Source organism: Mustela nivalis (assembly GCF_964662115.1).
Source record: "Mustela nivalis genome assembly, chromosome: 13".
NCBI classification, from domain to species: domain Eukaryota; kingdom Metazoa; phylum Chordata; class Mammalia; order Carnivora; family Mustelidae; genus Mustela; species Mustela nivalis.
Genome location: NC_139032.1, coordinates 4588864 through 4602042, shown reverse-complemented (window position 1 = coordinate 4602042; position 13179 = coordinate 4588864). Strand labels below are relative to the sequence as shown.

General features: G+C 41.8%; 1 protein-coding gene across 2 annotated transcripts in view; it reads left to right on the top strand.

The window, feature by feature from the left end:
* CENPP (centromere protein P) overlaps positions 1-13179 on the top strand; it is a 227334-nt gene that overhangs the window by 96378 nt on the left and 117777 nt on the right. The window lies entirely within an intron of this gene.

Genomic DNA, 13179 nt, shown 5'->3' with positions numbered 1-13179 from the left:
GCAACCAAGATTAGAAACATACAGCATTGCATGTCTACTTTACTTTTTTTTTTTTTTTTTAAGATTTTATTTATTTGAGAGAGAGCACAAGCAGAAGGAGAGGGAGAAGCAGGCTTCGCTCTGAACAAGGAAGCAAGGAGCCCTACAACCTCGATCCCAGGACCCTGAGATCATGACCTGAGCCAACCCAAAGTCAGTTCCTTACCAACTGAGCCACCCTGGCACCCCTCTAGTTTACTTTTTAAACAAAGGGATTTGTCATTAGTGACACAGATTAAATATATAACTTTTCCACACAGAGAATTATACCTTCTTTTCTGTTCCCTATCACTGTCCTCTTTTTCCTCCCAAATCTGTGCACTAGAATGCCTGCTAAAACCTTTGAAATAAAAATTAATCTGGTGACGGGGCGCCTGGGTGACTCAGTGGGTTAAAGCCTCTGCCTTCGGCTCGGGTCATGATCTCAAGATCCTGGGATCAAGCCCCGAGTCGGGCTCTCTGCTCAGTGGGGAGCCTGCTTCCTCCCTTCTCTCTCTCTGCCTGCCTCTCTGCCTACTTGTGATCTGTCAATAAATAAATAAAATCTTTAAAAAAAATTAATCTGGTGATGGAATTTAGTGTCTTGCACTCAGAAGGTAGATCTCTGATTTGCCTCTTTATGTTAGTACAAAAAATAATTTTGTAGTATTAATTAAGATGCCATTAGGAACTTGCCTTTATTTTGTAGATGTAAAAAATCTCTTTTCACTGAATTGTTTTCCTGAGGAGTAGTGGTTAACTGCTTAAATGCTACATTTTTTTTAACTAGTGTGGTTTTTTAAAAAATTTTAAACAGAGAATTAACTTGTATTTCTTGGCAGTGAACCTTGAGTTCATGCTTTGGAAGACTCTTCAAAGTTTGTACAAACTAATAAGGTAAAGTGAATCCCAGAATTTGTTCTTGTGTCCTCCGTGTTTACCATTAGATTTTTACAAAGAAATCACAGGGCTTATTTTGTTATACTTCAGGTTTTTTAAAAGCATGCTGTGTTTCAAGTGATGCTTGGCAGTGCTATAAAAATCTCATCTATTATTTGAGGCACTGGTATGTGAAACATGGCAGACTGTATTTGGGCCAGGATTTCATCTTGTTACTGATTTTTTCCATATGTTTCCTATTAGTCTTTGTTCTTAAACCTCAGGCTTCCATACCAAGGAAGAGAGAGCAAATCTGTGTAATTTTTTCCCAAGGATTTAATTTTATGTGCCCTCACAGTTCTTTTGGAAGAGAAACTTAAAGTCAAAAGCTTAATTTTCATATAGTTCCTCATTTAACCCTGTGATTTGAACTTGTGATCATGATTATGTTGTTCTTGTTCCTAACACATGCAGAAAGAATATTTATCAATAGATAGCTAGGGCACCTAGAATCATTCGTGTCTAGGAAATTTGAAAGCAGTAGGTGGTGTCCAGATGGTTTAGGTTGGGAGGCAGGGGAGTAAGAAGAGTATTGGTTCACGTCAGACCTTATAGGAAAAGTAAAAGCTGTAAGTGATTGTGATAGTTCATGCTTTCAGTTCGATGGGTACAATTGCAGCAGTTGAAGAGAGAAGTCCATTGAATTGATGAAAAATCTCAATTATATTCTATGATGATAATTTGATTGAGGTAGATAAGTACCTTCATAGCCGAATAGTGCTGGTCGAGAAAGGCCAGACTGAGATCTGCTTGATTGTGGTAATCAGGGATTTTTTTCATTATACTCATTCAGCTAATATTTTTAGCACCTGATTCGTTTAAGGCAGTTTTAAGGTGCTCGCGACTCAGCAGCACAAGTTTCTATTGTCACAGAACAGGAAAACAGAAAATAAACATATGAAGGGGTGAGGAGGGCAGTGGAGCAAGGTAGGGGTGTCACAGTGAATGAGCACAGGCACAGGTCAGCAGCTGTGACCCTCCTGCGCACCTGCACTGGGACAGAGCGGTCACATGTCTGCGTGGCGGGTGGTGGAGCCCGGGGGGTCTCGCTGCTGGAGGGAGGCTGCGGCCGAGCAAGGCGAGGCAGCCGGAACGACACACGCGGCTGGGCTAGAGCTGGAGACATCGGTATGAATCCACGTTCAGCTTAATAGTACCCAGGCGGCTCCATCTAGAAATGTCTGTAGATGTGTGTGTGCTCAGGCTGGTGTGCCCACACCTGTCACCTGGCTCTGTCGGCCGGGAGGGCGTGGAGGCAGTGACGCTGCCGCCGCAGCAAACACCAGCACCCAGATCTTGGCGGCGGTGGCATCTGCTGCTGCTGCTTTTTAAAGATTTTATATATTTATTTATTGAGAGAGCGTGTGTGTGTGAGGGGGCAGGGGCAGGCAGAGAAGGAGAGAATCTCAAGCGGACTCAGAGCTGAGCACAGAGCCCTTCACAGGGCTCACTCAGTCCCACAACCGTGAGCATGACCTGAGCCCAAATCAAGAGACGCTTAACTGACTGAGCCACCCAGGCATCCCCAGATCTTGGCTTCTGTTACCTTCTGCCATAAGGGAAACCAAGCTCTTTGAAGAAATGGTTTATTCTAGGACTGAGGCACGGAGCATACAATATGAGCTTGGGGTACCTTCCAGCACCAGAAAGTAAGGAGTTGCTTAGGAAGAAAGGGACATGGTAAATTGACGTATCTTCTCAGTTTTGCTGTGAACCTAAAAAAAGATAGTCTATTTAATAAATTTTTAAGAAAGGAAATTGCTATTTTAGATAGTTAAGCAGAGACCTGATACAGTGAGGGGCCAAGCCACATTGGTATCAAGAGGAAAAAGACAGTATGGCTGGGGCTGAGTGATATGGGCGGGGAGGGTACCTCAGAGAGGTGGCCAGGGCCAGCGTCATGGTCACATGTGCTTCTGACGTGCTCAGAAGCCTCGAAGCATTCTGTATCAAATCACGTTTAGGCGGCACACTTGACACTTAGCTGGTCAACTGCTTCCATCAGAAAGATCATTCAAGCAGCCCCACGGAAGTCGTCCACACTCTAGATCTCACACGTGCCCCGCAGAGGCCATCCTTGTGCCTTTGCCCCTCGTGCCTTCCATTGCCCCATACTGTTTTCTTTTCCCGTAAATGGTGTCCCCATCCCAAATTCACTCACTGACATAAGCCAGGAGGTTGGGAGTTGTCTAAATGAGTGCATCCCAAAATGTGGCAGGAGAACCATCAGTGTGTGAATTGCTAGGGCTGCTGATCTGTAGTTCAGGTGGCGGCATCTCTGTACTTTAGACCTGCAGAACCAGAAGCTCTGTGCACAAGCCCAGTGACTTACATTTTTAACAGGTGTCTCAGGTGCTGTGAAAACTTGAGAACCATTGATCAAAATCATCTTCTGTCCCTCCCTTTCAAACTAGATCTGTTCCTGAGTCCTTTGTGATCTGGCACTGGAGTGTCTTTTTGGTGTGTCTGTGTCTCTTGGCCTACCCTGTCACCATCTCTCCAGTGACTGACATCTCTCCCTCAAATGCTGCCATGGTGTCTTGACTCCTCTGTCTGTGTTCACACATCTCCTTTCCCAATCCAGTTTTCATCTTATCTGTATTAAAATAAACCTAATTGTATAGTGTCTCACAGTGCCTCTGCCTAAAATCCTCCAGTGTTCACATATTTTCAAATAAATTCCAGGAGGGGCACCTAGGTGGCTCGGCCGGTTAGGTGTTCAACTCTTGGTTTCCGGATCGTGATCAGGTCATAATCTCAGTCTCAGGTCCTGGGATTGAGCATCATGTGGGGCCCTGCACTCAGTGGGGAGTTGGCCTGAGAATTCATTCTCTCTCTCTCTCTCTCTCTCTCTCTCTCTCCTTTTCCCTCTTCCCCCTCCCGTCCATGCTCTCTCCCTAAAATAAATAAATAAGTCTTAAAAAAATATATAAATTCCAAACATAGGGGCATCTGTCTGGCTCAGTCAGTAGAGCATGTGATCCTTGGTCTCCGGATCATGATTTCAAGCCCTGTGTTGAACATAGATCTTAAAAAATAGATAAATGAATAAATGTAGCACTTAATTAGTTCAGAGAAATAAAAATTAATTCCTTTGGGGAAACTCTGATGGCCTACCTCATACCTGTTCGTGGACCACCAATTTGTGTTTCTGGGCTGCTTTCTGGCCTCGAGCTGCCCTGCTCCTTCCTGTTCCTTCAGACACCAGCTGAAAGTCCTACAGTTCAACTCAATTCTGACACTGTCTACCTAGAGTTAGCATCACTTCTCACAGGTCAAGGGCTCGGTCCCACAAGACTGCCCCCACTTTGGATGCCAGTCGGAGTAGGAGGTCTCCAGCTTACCCCCCACCTCTGTACAACATGGCTGTAGGCTCCTGCTGCCTTGCCTTCAGGTTAATTTTCTATAATGGCTCACAGAACTCAAACGCTTATGTTTATTGTTTTATTATTTAATAAAGCTTATGACAAAGGATATGGGTATAAAGCCAGGTGAAGGAATACCTGTGAGCTCTGGAGGGGCCCTGAGCCCAGGAGCTTCTGTCTTCTTGGAACTGCGGTGCATTCGGGTCCCAGTCATGCATGTGCCCACCAAGCTGGGATCTCTCTGCGGCCTGTACCTTAGGGACTTTTGTTCAGGTTTCCTCACGCAGGCATGATGGATGACGAACCCAATCTCTAACCCCTCTGCCTCCTCAGAAGATGCGGGCGTGGGGCTGAAAGTTCCAAGCTTCTGACCATAGCAGGTCTTTCTCATGACCAGCCCTCATCGACAAACCATCAGGGAGCCCACGCAGAGTCACCTCCTTAGAACAAAAGATACTCCTATCATCCAGGAAATTCCAAGTGATTTCAGAGCTCTCTGTCAGGAACTGGGGCAGACACCAAATGTATATTTCTTATTTCACAAAAGTACACCACAAAAATTCTTCCTGCAGCTTGTCTCCAACCTGCTGGTTCCCATCCCAGTGGCCACTGCTAGGGGCCCCCACATTGTCTGACTCCAGGCGACATAGTCACTGCTTTTGAGACCTTTGCAAAGTAGAATACACTGTTGTGATTCTTTCCCGAGATATTTTGTGCACCTATATGTATATTTAGCAAACATGTATATTTTCAAATTATTTTTATAAAGAATTCTTGCATGAAATTTTCAGTTTTTCTAATCTTTTCCTAATACAATCTTTTCCTATTATTGATGCAGTTAATAACCTTTCATGTGTCACTGCACATGTGTGCAAATATATTTGAGTGATAAATCTGCAAGCTGGGCTTGCATGTGTGTAATTAATTGCTCTCAGAGTGCCAAGGGCCTGTGTAAAATCCTCCTCAGTGTAGTGTAATAAGGTTTTATCTTTGGTGGCCGAGTATGTTAAATGACTCTTACTTTGAGTCTGTTTGAGTATCTCTTATATTTCGCAGCTATGTTTGCTTCTTTTCCTGGAGCTATCGGTATCATTTACTTTATTTTCTATTGTGTTGCTGAGGGTTTTTTTTTTTTTTCCCTTCTCTGAGTTTTAGGATTTCTTTGTAAGGGAAATTAGGCCTATGCACTATGACTCAAAGCTGTTATTTTCCAGTTTGTCATTTGTCTTTGCTCTTGACAGTTTTGCCACGAAGACTTTCTGTTGTTGGGCTTATCATAGTTCTATTTAAGGCCCTCCAGCTTTTTGTGTCAGAGTTAGAACCATCTTCCCCACTTAACACATTGTCAGAAAACTCTCCCATTGGTTTCCACAGTTTCATCTAGGACCACAATGGTTTCTTTGCTGTTTTTAGTGTTTGCATTTAAATCTCTAATTTGTGGGGTGCCTGGGTGGCTCAGTGGGTTAAAGCCTCTGCCTTCGGTTCAGGTCATGATCCCAAGGTCCTGAGATCGAGCCCCACATTGGGTTCTCTGCTCTGCAGGGAGCCTGCTCCCCCTTCTCTCTGCCTGCCTCTCTGCCTACTTGTGATCTCTAGCTGTCAAATAAATAAAATCCTAAAAATAAATAAAAATAAATCTCTAATTTGTTAGAATTTATAGTTCTTGTATAGTGTTCCCTTCTGTTTTTCGGGCAGCTCTGTCCATGTCCCAGTGGTATTCATTGAACTACCACCTTCCTCGTCTAGTGTGAAAGGCTGCCATTCCCACTGCTCATGGAGTTGTTTCTAGACATTCTGTTCTTGCCCCTTAAGCTGTCTGTGAACTCTCTGGTTAGTTTATAAAACCGTCCTTAACGTGGTCCCTGCTGATGATTTATCCAATACCTTGCATTCTACTACAATTAGTACTTCTTGATTGATTTTTTTTTTTATTAAGTGTTACTTTGAGATACTTACAGAAAATACATTTGCAAGAAATGGTACAAGGAGATCTTAGGTATGCTATGCCTGGTTTCCTATGATAACATCTTGCAAAACGGTGGTATGTTATCACACCCAGGATAGTGAGCGTGATACAGGTGAAAAGAGAACATTTACAACCCTGCAGGTAGTTCACATGTCACTTGTTTATAGCCACAGAAACCTCCCATCACTAGCTCCTGGCAACTGCTCATCACTTTCTATAATTTTGTCATTTAAAGAATACTATATAACAGGAATAATAGAATGTGTAACCCTTTGGAACTGACTTTTTTTCCCACTCAGCATAACTCTCTGGAGATCCATCCAGGTTGTTGATCAGGTTGTATATCAATGGTTCATTCCTTTTTATTATTGAGCAATAAGGCTGACCACAGGCGGTGTAACCACTCACCTGCTGAAGTCCATCTGGGTTGGGGCTGTTCCTAATAAAGTTGCTGTAAACAGTCATCCACAGGTTTTCACGTGAACATCAGTCTTCATCTCCTGGGGTAAATGCCTAGGAGTGTAATTGCTAAGTCGTATGGTAAGCATATGTTTAGCTTGAAAAAAATCTGAACTATTTTTCAAAGGGACTCTTCCATTTTGAATTCCCACTCACGACAAATGAGAGATCGCTTTCTATACATCCTTCTCAGCATTTGGTGCTACCTTGAAATCAGGTAGGAGGATTCCTCCCCTTTTCTCAGAATTGTTTTGGCTATTCTTTTTTGTTGTTGTTTTTGTTTGTTTGTTTTGGCTATTCTGGTGCCTCTGCCTTTCCACATAAGTTTTGGAGTAATCTTGTCTATATCTATAAAAAGCCTTGCTGGAATTTTGATCACAATTAAATTAAACCTGTATATCAAATTTTGCCTTTTTAAAATGATTTTATTTTTAAGTTCTCTCTACATCAAATGTGGGATTAACAACCCGGAGATCAAGGGTTATACGCCCTACCAACTGAGCCAGTCCAGCGCCCCTTGCCTGTTTTTAATTAGGTTGTTTGTCTCATTATGAGTGTAAGGGTTCTTTATACATTCTGAATACAAATCCTTTTATCAGATATATAGATATATATATGGCTTGTAATCTTTTTTCTTCCTATCCATGACACAAGTTTCCTTTTTTTTTTTTCTTAACATCTTTTCAAAGACTTGATTGATTTATTTGAGAGAGAGAGAGAGAGAGCACCCAATCAAAGGGGGAAGCATGCTGATCATGACCCAAGCCAAAGGCAGAGACTCGACCAACTGAGCCACCTAGGCGCCCCACAAATTTTCATTTTCTCAATAGTGTCACTAATTTTGTAAAGCTCAAATTATCTTTTTCTTTTATGGTTGTTTTATGGCTTTTGGTGTCAAGTCAAAGAATTAATTAGCTAAGCAGTTAAAGATTTTTGGTGTTCTCACAGAAGTTTGTAGTTTCAGCCCTTATTTTTAGGTCCATGATCTATTTTGAGTTAGGTTTTGTATGTGTTTTGAGGTTAGGGTCTGAGTTCAGTTTTCTCCATGTGAACATTCAACTCTCTCAGGACAATATGTTGAAAAGAAGATTATTTCCCCACTGAGTTACCTGGATATCTGTGTCAAAAACCAGTTAACCATGACTGTACGGGTCTATTTCTAGATTCTCAGTTATATCCCATTGCCGCCTTCCTGGTTAATAGCAGCTTTACGTTACATTGTGCCATTAGGTCGTATTCATCCTCCAACTTTGTTCTTTTCCAAAATCATTTTAATTGTTGCAAGCCCTTTGCATTTCTCTATGATTTGGGGGATTGGTGTGTGCATGTGTACCGTTATAAGTTAACAGGATGATTGAGTGCTGGGTATTGGAACATTGCATTTAAAATGCATACTTTGTTGTTGCCATGTAGTATGGACTTGGTAAGTGCTAGAGGCTCCTATATTTTTTCTTTTAAGATTTGATAGTCTTGTGAGAATACTTAGATATTTTATAAGTATACAAAGCATAATGCTGCTTGTCCCATTTTTCAAATATGCCATTCCTTTGTTTTCCTAAGTACATTTTTTATTAATCAGATCATGTATGACAATTTCTGCATATAGATAAGTGTTATTGTTTACCTTTTTAAAATGTGAAAGTAGTGTTTAAGATTATTTAAAAATATGTCTAGCTGGGACTCCTGGGGGCTCAGTTGGAGAAGCATCTGCCTTCAGCTCAGGTCACGATCTCCGTCCTGGGATCCAGCCCCACATCGGGCTCCCTGCTCAGTGGGGAGCCTGCTTCTCCCTCTGTCTGCCATACCCCGCAACTTGCGCTCTGTCCCTCTCTCGCTCTAATAAATAAGTAAATCTTAACAAAAAAAAAAAACAAAACAGGTCTAGCTTTCTTGTCTTTATTTTTAGACTTCTACGGCATATTAGAATAAGACTGCCCTCCCATGGTGAAATTAGGAAATCTGTCTAATAAATTTAAGGAGTTCATTTTGGGGGGAAATATTTAGAAATATGTATCTTTCTAAAGATACATGGGGAATTAGAGGTAAGCTATTCTATGGACTCAGAATGGACAGAGATAGTAGAATCCCCATTGCTGTAGAGTCACAGCCACTAACCAACCCCAGAGACTTGTCATGAGTCACAAGTATGAAGTCACCTATTCCCTCTGGGAAGCAGCTTACTCATCCTAGAACTTTAAATAAGGCTGCTTCTAGACCCAAAGTTCTGTCGTTCCCTTTGTTCTGTATGCCACTTTGTCTTTCTGTTATTTGGGGGTTACCACTTCATAGCCAACCCCTTCCTTTAATCCCATATGAGAATTCTTGGAGTCACTTTTGAGACTTAGTAGTCTGACATCCTCTGTGTTTTCCGTGAAATTATATAATAGTGCTGCAAATACCCTTTAGGTGAGAGGAGTCCTTCGGTTTCTTCAAAGTATTGAAATGATTAGACATATGAATAAGAGAGGTACTTACGGACCCAAGAAGCACAACTGCCATTACTTATGTAACCGTTTTTAAGGTTAACAGTTATTAAGAAAATTTATTAAAAAATTTTAAGGAGAGGGTTGTACTGTTGGTGGCAAAGTTCTGCTTGGAGGAGCAAGTTAATGAATGATGTTTGCTGGGAGAGGTGGTAGTGTGGACTAGGAAAGGTGTGGAAGTGCCTCTGGAGTGATGAATGTGGTTTGTATTCTGATCCGCATCATGCCACATGTAAAAATTAACTCAAAGTGGAGCACAGACTTAGGTGTAAGAGCAAAGACTCCTGAATATTAGGAGAAAACATGGATGTCATTTTTTATGACCTTGGATTAGACAACAGTTTCTCAGCTGTGACACCAAAAGCACAAGAAACAAAAGAAATTTAATCAAAACCAAATTTTCTTCCTGTGCCAAATGATACCATCAAGAAGATGGAAAAACAACCTAGGAGAAAAATTTTACAGGTTCTATATCTGATAAAGGACTTGTGTCTGGAATAGACGGCAAACCAGACAACACAGTGGTAAGAAGAGTAACAGCAACAACCAATTTAAAAATGGGTCAAGGATCTGAATAGACATTTCTCCAAAGAAGGCAACAAATGGTCATTAAACACCAGAAGAAATGCTTGGTATCAACAGTCATCAGGAAACTACAAATCAAAACCACAGTGAATTACCTTATCAGTCTCTAGCATGGCTGCAGTTGAAAAGACGGATTATAACAAAAATAAATGAAAGGACAGTATCCAGTATTGGTGAAGGTATGTAGAAGTTACAACCTGTGTGTGTTGCTGATGGGCATGTAAAATGGTGCAGCCACTATGGAAAGGAGTCTACAGTGCCTCAAAAAGTTCAATACAAAGTTGCCATTTGACCTGACAATTATGCTTCTAAGTATGTACCCAAGAAAAGTGAAGACTGGTATCTACAGAAACCTCGTATTACACAAGTATTTATAGCAGTATTATTCATAAGAGCCAAGGAAGGGAAACAACTTGAATGTCCACCACCTGATCAGTGAATGTAGGCCATCCAGAGAGTGGAATGTTAGTGAAAAACAGGAATGCAGCCTCAACACAGCTGCAGCATGGGTGGACCTTGGACATACACTGAGTGGAAGAAGCCTATGAATGATCCCATTCATATGAAGCATTTAGAATAGGGAAACCCATAGAGACAGAACGTGGGTTTATAGTTACCTAAGGTGGAGAGTTACATTCAGTGGGTAAAGGGTTTCTTTTTGGAGTGATGAAATACTCTGAAATTGATTGTGGTGATGATACTAACCCTGAATACAGTAAAAACCACCCAACTGGGGTGCCTGGGTGGCTCACTCTGATAAATATCCGACTCTTGATCAGGGCTCAGGTCCTGATCTCAGGGTCGTGGGATCCAGCACAGCATGGGGCTCCACGCTCAGTGGGGAGTCTGCTAGAGATTCTCTTCTCCCTCTGCCTCACCCTTGGCTCACAGGCACGCACTTGGTCTTTCTCTCTAAATAAATAAATCTTAAAAAAAAAAAAAAAAGAAAAGATAACCAATGAAATGTGTTTAAATTTTTCAGTAAAGCTGTTATTAAAATAACATGGGACTATAAATGAGTAAAATTGGCTGTGAGTTGGTAAGTTTTGAAACTAAGAAGTATATCAAATTTATTATATTGTTTTGTCTTTTACTTCTATTGTATTTTCCTTAACAAAAGGACTCAAAATGCAAGTCTTAGTATCAGGACTTCACATGACTGATTATGCCCTGTATGGAAAACTGGGAATGATATATTGCTTTTGCCACTTGCCCTGATTTGTCCCTGTGTTTCTGCCTTTTTGGCCCCTCTTTAAGCTCTTCCTCTCTCTATGGAAGGGTTCATTTTAAAGCAGTTCTCTTTATTTCCATGTTCACTGCTGGGAATGCCACCTTGCTTCAGCACTCATCAGAGCTGATTGAGAAAGAGACTCTGTTTCAAACCTCCCCAGATCCTGTGATAGGAACTGTCCTAAATCCCTACTATAACACTTGAGTGCACTGGGGAAACTGCCCTCTGACTATCATAGAGCACACCAGTCTGTAGCGGAGCTGGAGGGATGGGTCAGCCACCGGGGAGAAAGAAGATGTGCAGGATAACAATGCATCGTTTCCTTATGGGGAGGATACAAGTTTTTCCTTTCCTTTCAGTGATTTAATTCAGAAATGTGTATTGAGCCAAGGAGGTATGCTAGCCTTTGGTGAGGGTTGGACACAGACAAGGAAGCAGTACTTGCATCCAAGATTCCTAAAGCCCTCTGGAGAATGTCCAAAGAGACCAAGGAGTAACCGGCTGAGCTAAGTTAGACTGTGATCGGTGCAAAAGAGAGGCACAAAGTACTGGGAAGATTTGGGTGAGGTATGAGAAGCCACATCTGCTCTGGTAGAATCCAGGAAGAGTTGCTGAGGGCGTGACTTTTGACACTGATGTTTGAGGTGGTGTTTGATTTTGGTGGATGCAAAAGAAGGTATCACAAGTACAGGGAGGCCAGGAAGTACAGAGTGTATGTGAGAAACCGTTATCCTGGGGCTGGGGCATAAGAAGATATGAGCATGAAATAAGCTCAGAAGTCATTATTTGAGTAGGTGAACAGGGGTTAAGAATATATTTATTGTGATGAACACTGATAATCTATAGAATTGTTGAATCACTATATTAGATACCTGAACCTAATAGAACCCTATATGTTAACTGTGGGAATTAAAAAATTTTTAATCATTATTTACAAATGGAAATCATGGACAGTCTTGAAAAGTATAGGTTAAGAAGTTTTTGTAATTCAGTGATCAATGAGAACTATCATAGGCTTTCCATGTGGGGACTGACTGTAATTAACCCAGCCAGCATGTGGGTCTGCTTGGTTGATCACATAAGAGTTGGACTGGCAGAATGAGGCCAGGAACTGATTTTGATATTCCAACTAGAAAATAAAGAAGTTGTGACATAGTGAGTGAGAATGACAAGGACAGCAAGACTTGCTGCAGAGGTACGAGAGGCAGAACACACCTGAACAACTGGGAAAGGAAAGGCCAAGAGGGACAGGGACAGTCTGAAGAAACTGTTTAGGATTGATTTTGATGGAGTGTTAAAACTAGGTGTTTGGGTCTGCTTTTAAGAGTTAGTTCTTCCCAGGTGAGGCCCACATTGAGAAGTGGGCTTCAGAGGGCTTCCCTCAATGGTAATGGCTGAATGTGTAAAAATGGACAGGACTGTCGGGGCCAGAGAAAAGGCGCTAAAGGAGGAATACTGGGGGATACTAGCCATGGAAGAGCAGCCTGAAAGATGGTGTCTCTGGAAGCCAAGCAGCAAAGAGTCCCTGGAGTAAGCAACGTAGGGTGAGCACTGAGCAAGCAAGTGTGTCGTCATAGGGAAAGGTGATCATCGAGTCCTAGATCCGCTACGGTTATTTAACCTTGTTTTGCAGTTTCCACGCCTGAAAAACAGGTCATGTGCCTGCCTCGTAGGACAGTACTGTGAGGGTTACATTAGTAAGTGCAGGTGAAAGTATTGTCCATGCTTATTCACACAGTATGATTTGGGGAAAATGGAGAATTGGTAAGTCAGACATAATAGGTTGACTGTGTGAGCATAGAGGTGATAAGGACAGAAGGAAGGCAGTTCTTTAAAAAAAAAAAAAAGGTGGAGTTATGAAGTAAAGAAAAGTAATGAATAGGTTAAGGAGGAACACAGTTGATTTAAAAAAACAAACAAATAAACCTCAGGGACCTCTGGGTGACACAGTCTTAAGCGTTTGATTCTTGGTTTCAGCTGAGGTCCAGATTACAGGGTCATGAGGTTGACACCCACACTGGGCTCCAGGCTTGGCACGGAGTCTGCTTGAGATTCTCTCTCCTCTTTCTTCTACCTCTCCCACTCGTACTCTCTCTCTTTCTCTCAAATAAATCTTTAAAAAATTAAAATAAC